This window comes from Ailuropoda melanoleuca, chromosome 13 (genome assembly GCF_002007445.2).
Source record: "Ailuropoda melanoleuca isolate Jingjing chromosome 13, ASM200744v2, whole genome shotgun sequence".
NCBI classification, from domain to species: domain Eukaryota; kingdom Metazoa; phylum Chordata; class Mammalia; order Carnivora; family Ursidae; genus Ailuropoda; species Ailuropoda melanoleuca.
Window position 1 is genome coordinate 73,247,989 of NC_048230.1, and position 6,215 is coordinate 73,254,203.

General features: G+C 58.1%; 1 protein-coding gene and 1 long non-coding RNA gene across 4 annotated transcripts in view; one reads left to right on the top strand and one right to left on the bottom strand.

Annotated features, from left to right (window-relative positions):
- Nucleotides 1-5,874, bottom strand: part of LOC105237443 — a 54,175-nt gene extending 48,301 nt beyond the window's left edge. The window contains exons 1-2 of one of the 3 annotated variants that reach the window (XR_004619609.1): nucleotides 5,760-5,874; nucleotides 2,098-2,414 (exon numbers count right to left, since the gene is read on the bottom strand). This is a non-coding gene — a long non-coding RNA (uncharacterized LOC105237443). Of the gene's footprint in view, nucleotides 1-2,097; nucleotides 2,415-5,551; nucleotides 5,740-5,759 lie in introns of those variants that run through there. The other 2 variants (XR_004619610.1, XR_004619614.1) reach the window with 2 other exon arrangements.
- The window catches only part of SIRPA (signal regulatory protein alpha), a 44,580-nt gene continuing 44,182 nt past the window's right edge, over nucleotides 5,818-6,215 (top strand). The window contains 1 exon segment of the mRNA XM_034640621.1: nucleotides 5,818-5,952. The gene's annotated coding sequence lies outside the window, so the exon portion shown is untranslated.

The following is a 6,215-nucleotide window of genomic DNA, read 5'->3' on the forward strand; positions in this document are numbered from 1 at the left end:
TGGTGCTGGCTGGCACCTGGAGTTGAACGCACATGCCAGCCTGAGCTATACTGTCCCATCACCCCTGGGAAGAGTTCGATGCCTCTGTTCATTCATTATTTCATTCGTCATTCAGATGCTCGTGTGCCTACAACGAGTCAACAGGCCTGGGGCTAGGTGCGAGAGAGGGGCCTGGAAATCATGGAGCCAGCCCTGCGGTGGTGAGGGAGACCCCGAGATAGCAGCACCGTGGGGCCCCAGGCTCTCAGCACAGTAGAAGTCAGAATGTACACAGGTTGGGAATGGGGGCCGGGGAATGAGAACTCCTGGTTTCAGAGTCTAATGCTGCGGCTCACAAGCTTACCCTTAACCTCCCTATGCCTCAGTTTTCTCATCTGTGAAATCGGGATAAGAATTGTGGTCATGTGAGTCGGGAGGAGGGAGCACGAGAGAATCCACTGAAGTCCTTCAAGCCGGAGGCTCAGTAGGTGCTCCTACACTTTGGCTGTGTTAGTATGATTATTGGGCAGAGCCCGCACTTGAACGCAGGTCTCCCGGTGCGCGCCAAAGCAATAAGCTCTCTGTCCTGACGCCAGCCCTTGCGTCACCACCCTGCAGGGCACCCCCACCCAGAGGTGTTGGGGGAGGCTTGGCTCTGCACAGCTGGGCTCAGCTCCTGGCACAGCCAGAACCCCAGAGCCTGAGAACAGTGTTTAGGGCCTGACAGCCTGGTCCCACCCCTAAGGAGCTCAGGCGAGCTGCCTGCCTGCTTGCCTGCCAAGATACTTAGTTGCTGACTTCCCTTGGAAAGCACTAATTACAGCACGGCTCCCCCAGGCCCTGGCTCCGTGATCTGTCACAGCCCCTCAGCTCCGGGGCACTGGCTGCAATCTCTGAGCCATGCCGTTGCCCTCTCTGCTCTCTCCCGGGCACGGAGAACAGAAAACAGCGTGGTAGACAGAACCCACCGACGGGAATGCTGGACTAGGCTCAGTGGTCCCCGGACGCAGCATCAGCATCGCCTGGGACCTTATTAGGAATGCACATTCTCCCGCCTTACCTAAGACCCACTGAATCAGGAACTCTGGGGGTGGAGCCCTGGGATCCACGTATTAACAATCCCTCCAGATGATGACGATGCCTGCTCAGTAGGAAAACCACAGCTCTGATGCCTGTGCAGCTATGGTGGAAAAGTGGGGTGCTGTGGAGAGGTGATCAAGAGTGGGGTGCTTTGAAGTACAGGTTCAGAGACACACACACACACACACCCGCAAATCCAGGCTCTGCCGATTTCCCACCCCCCACCCCCCTATCTTGGGCAGGTCACTTTTTAACTGAATGCATATTTACTGACAACTTACTATTTACTGTTGAAGGCCCTGAGGCTGCAGAAAGAAGAGAAAACGACAGCAATCAGCAATATCTTTTCCTATATTAACTCATCCCTTGCAAGAGATGTTTTAGGTATGCTTCTGTTAGTCCCCAGTCGGGGCAAGTGAGGCACAGATGGTCAAGCTAATTTGCCCCATGGCTGGTCTGAGCAGCGAAGAGGTCTGTGCCACAGGACGTGCCTCCGGAACCAGGCATTGAGCCATTGGGCTGGGCTGACCTGTGGCCAGTCAAGGAGATGGACAAAAGCCCAGAAAGACCCCCACCCCTGGCAGGTCATGCTGTGTGCCGGGAAGACAAAATAAAGTCAGGAAGGGGGTCGAGTGCTTTGGGGTTTGGAGGGGTGACTCAAAATTTTAATAGGGTGGTCGGGCCAGGTGACCTGTGAGCAGAGACCTCTCTAAGGCAGCTTTCTGTCTGTAAAATGAAGGCATGGTCAGTACCCCTCCTCGGTGTGGTCTGAACATGTCGCAAGAACATGCCTGTAATGCACAGTAGCTGCCGGACAAAGGGGAACTGTTACTATCCAGAGAACCGAGTTTGAATCCTAACTGGCCCGGCCACTGGCTAGCTGCACATCCCCGGCAAGTCACTCGGTCCCTGTGAGCTTGTTTCTGTGGCTATAACTTGGCTGCTGGGAGCCTTGGCCATAGCCAAGCACAGGTCAGGGAGCAGAGCAGGTGCACGGCGCCGACACCCCCACCGCCTGCCCCCACCACGCTTTCTCACCAGCTCAGCAGGAGCTCCTCTCTGGGATAGTCGGCTCGGGGTCCAGGCTGCTGGGGAGTCCTCGCTATTTTTATTTTTATTGTTTTGGCTTCACAGCGGAGGCCTCTAACTCCAAATGGCTCCCGTTGCCCAGAAAACGAGGTGGTTGGCAGCGTAGTCTCCTGACAGGCCCCGTACAAAGGCAGCCTGGCGGGCCTGCCTGCTGACGCCAGCCCAGGGTTCCGGGAAGCGAGGAGCAGAGCCCAGGCGGAGCTGGGTCCCTGCAGGTCCTGGCATGCCCCAGCCGGCAGAGTGACCCTGGCCTGGTTGCTTTCCGCCTGTGGGAACACAGTGCAGCTGCTGGGGCTTCAGTGAGATGACGCACATCGAGGGTCCCCGCACCTGCAGAGGTGAACTCTAGACTCGCTCCCACCACGGCTGCTTCCCCACGAGATACACACAGACTGTGACCCCTCATGTCAGCGTGGGCGTGGTTGTTCCCATTTCACAGATGGAGAGACTGAGGCTCACCCAAAAAAATTTCCCTGAGTCACATGAGTCAAATTGGCAAAATCTGACTTCAAAGCCGCTGATCCCCACCGCCTCCCACCCCCTCCCCCATGCTCCTTGGAATTTTCTTTCCAGCAAACCCTGGACAACAGGGGCAGGATGCCACCTGACTTCCATGAAGCATCCCTCTGGCTGCTGAGTGGAGAGCGGCTGGGGGAAGGGGGACTGGGGGTGGCAAGAAGGTGCCCAGGTGGGAGACGGTAGAGGCGCTGAGAAGTGGTTTGGTTCTGGACGTGATAGGAAGGCGGAGCCGGGGACTGTGGACAGGTGGCCCATGGGGAGTGAGTGACAGAGAAGAGCAGGGATGGGGCTGCCTCTGGCTTCCCTTCTTGAATCTTTCAGCCTTCCCTCAAATATCACGTCCACAGAGGCCTTCCCTGACCGGTCTCCTCTCATGGGCACTCCTGGGCCCTTCCTTCCCTGCTTATTCTCCCCTGTAGCCTCATGCCCACCTTATGAACTGAGCTGTTTTTTTGCCCCTGTTAGCCACGGTCAGCTCCTTGCAGGCAGGGGCTTATCTTTGGCTTCCCCCCACTCCGCTATACCCCTAGGGCCCATAGAGCACCGTGCCTGGCACATGGTAGGGACTTAATAAATATTGTGCAGGGCATGAATGAAGGGCAGTTCAATTTGAATCCAGGGCAACCCAGGACGTCTTCTCTGAAGGTGACTGATTCACCTCGGTTATCTGCCATAATCTGTGTGACCTCGGGCAAATTGTCCCCCAACCTCAGCATACCCAGCTGCCCATTGGTCTCAATGACCTCCCAGCGGCGACCGTGAAGGGCGATTTTTCTGTGGCGGCTGGACCAGGAGAACAAGGCCAGACCCGCTCCTGGGGCAGAAGGGAGGGTGAAGGGGGCCCCTTCTTGGGGCGGCCCTGCTGGCCGCCTTTGCCAAAGGTGCGCTATATAAATAGCAGGTGGTCAATTATTATCCTTCCTAATCCCGGGCTTCCTAATCCTGGGCAGGTCTGTGTGTATGTGCTGGGGAACGGTGAATGGCAGAGCCTTCTGGAAGCCGGGGCCAAGAGACGGCCTCATCTCTGACCTTCAGCAGTGGCTCCTGCCCCCTCCTTGCACCCCAGAAGGATTTGGGTGATGGATTTTCCTGGAAGCCTGAGTGGGTCACCTTCATGGTCTCAGCCAGATGTGGCTGGCAGAGTCGGAGACTCCCTAGCCCCTACCTCAAATATGAGCAGGACCCCAAAACCACCTCCTCACTGGTGTCCTGATTCCATGCTCCTCTCCCTCAGGCCCACCCTCCGGTCTCCACCAGGATGGCCTTTTTAAAACACGTAAATCAGACCATGGCGCTTCCTTGCTTAACACGCTCCTATGATTTCCTATCTGTAGAATACAGGCAGGCTTTTTACCAAGGTCTGCAAGGTCTTGGGGCTGGACCACTCTCCCCCATCTTCGCTTATTCCCCTCTGGCCAGGCTGGCCCCAGGGCCTTTATATGTGCTATTCCTTCCTCCTGGAATGGCAAATCCCCAAATCCTCACCTTGCTGCCCCATCTGGCATCTTGGCTCCCAGGGTCTCAGGAAGGCCCTATGTTTATCTGAATGAGCCCTCACTCCTCACTCTCTATGCCCAGTCTTCTGTTGTTCATGAATTATTTCTACTTGTCTCCCCGCTAGCATGTAAATTCCTTGTGGACAGGGACCTTGTGTGGGTCACTGCTGTACTTCCCACACCCAAAGAAAAGAAAATCCCCCCCCCGCACTTCAAATACTGCTCAGAACCCTGTGGGCTCCCAAGGATGGTTGCCAAGCAGTTTACTTATTTATCAAATGCCACGGAGCACTTGGTACACACTAGGCACTTCTCGAAGTGCGATACAAGCGATACAAACGTGAATTCATCTAAGCCTTGCACCTGCCTTTTTAAGTTGCTCCTCCTGTTAGCCTCATTGCAGATGAGGAAGCTGGGGCGCAGAAATGGTAAGGTATTTTCTCAAGTCTAGCCAATCAGAAGAGAAGGGGGGCAGGATTAGAACCCAGGGAGCCTGGTCCTTCCTCTCAACAGGTGTACCCTGCCTGCCTCCTGGTCTTAGCACAAGAGCCAGGACCAGGCCTCAACAGGGAGGTTGGGGTGGGGCTGGGGGTAGGGTCACTGGGCAAAGGTCTTCAGCGTTCCCCACAGGGTACACACAGACTGTGACCCCTCATTAACAATTAAAATCTTGTTTTCACCCCAGGCCTTGCTTGGTGGTCTTAGGCAAGTCCACTCCCTCACCAGGCCTCAAGTGCCTCTCTATTGATAGGGCTGGCCCTTCCTCCACCTTGCTTCATTCATACCCTCTTACAGGCCTTCAGAAGCAAAGTTGGTGATAGCTCATTTCCAAGCCCCAATCCCTCCAATTAGCAGAGGGTCTCTTGGACTCCTCCACCGCCTATTGTCTGCTCCCTCCCTTTGCCAGGTGACCAGGGCATCCCCACTCCCTATCACTGACCTGGCTGCTGTTGGGAACACAGCTTTCCCTCAAGGAAAAAGAGAGACAGAGACAGAGGGGCGGAGAGAGTGGTTTCACCAGGAGGCTCTGTCTGTCTCCAGGCCCCTTGCCTCTGCTCTCCTTTACTCAAATCTTCCCCCCTGCTTGTCATTTTCTGGGAGCCCAGGCCTTCAAGCCCCATCTCTTCCCCGCACCCCTGCCTGGGCCTTCTGCACCCCTTGAATGGGCCCTGCCTGACAGAGAGGCACCTGGCCTAGAGCCCACTGCCCCGGGGGAGGCCTGGACCCTTCCCCTCTGGTTTCTCGGCCACAGCCCCCCTTCTCGCTCCCTCTCCTCCCTGCTTCCCTGCGCCTCTTTTCCAGGCAGTACTGAAGTCCTTCCTACACACACGCTATTTTTGTACCATCACTCTCTCCTTCCTCTCCCCCTTCCCCCCACATTCACTTACTTCCTGCTTTTCCTTCACCTCAGCCCAGCTCTGAAAGAACCGGGCCCCTCCGGCGCGCGCCCACCCCCCCAGAGGGGCCTTCGGCTTTGGGGCCCAGGGGCAGGGCCACTCCGGGAGGGGCAGAAGGCAGACACCCCCCGCCCCCCGTCCACCCCCACTCCCGTGCCGCCTCCAGCTGCTCGCCAGCCGGCGGGAAGCAGGGACTAACCGCGGCCCCGAGTCCGGAGGCGAGGGGAAGGAGGTCGGCCGCAACTTCCCCAGTCCACCTTAAGAGGACGATGTAGCCAGCTCGCGGCGCTGACCTTAGAAAAACAAGTTTGCGCAAAGTGGAGCGGGGGCCCTGGCCTCTGGGCAGCCCCGGCGGCGCTCCCATTGCCTCCCAGACCTCGCCAGCGGCGCAGGTCCGAGCGCGGCGGGCGGGCGGAGCGGAGTGGGCCGGGGACGGGGGACAGGGGAGCTGGGAGGGAGCGGCGCGGGCGCACGAACTGGCACATTGTTGCAGCCGGCGGTCCGTCCGGTCCCGGGCGCTCGCGGGGCGCGCCGGCGGTGGGGATCGCGGGGCAGCTCCCCAGGCTGCAGCCGCGGGCCGGGCGGGGGAGCTGGGGCCCCGGAGCGGGCAAGAGGGCGACGCAGCCCTTCGCCTCCCCCCTCCACCCCGGGCGCG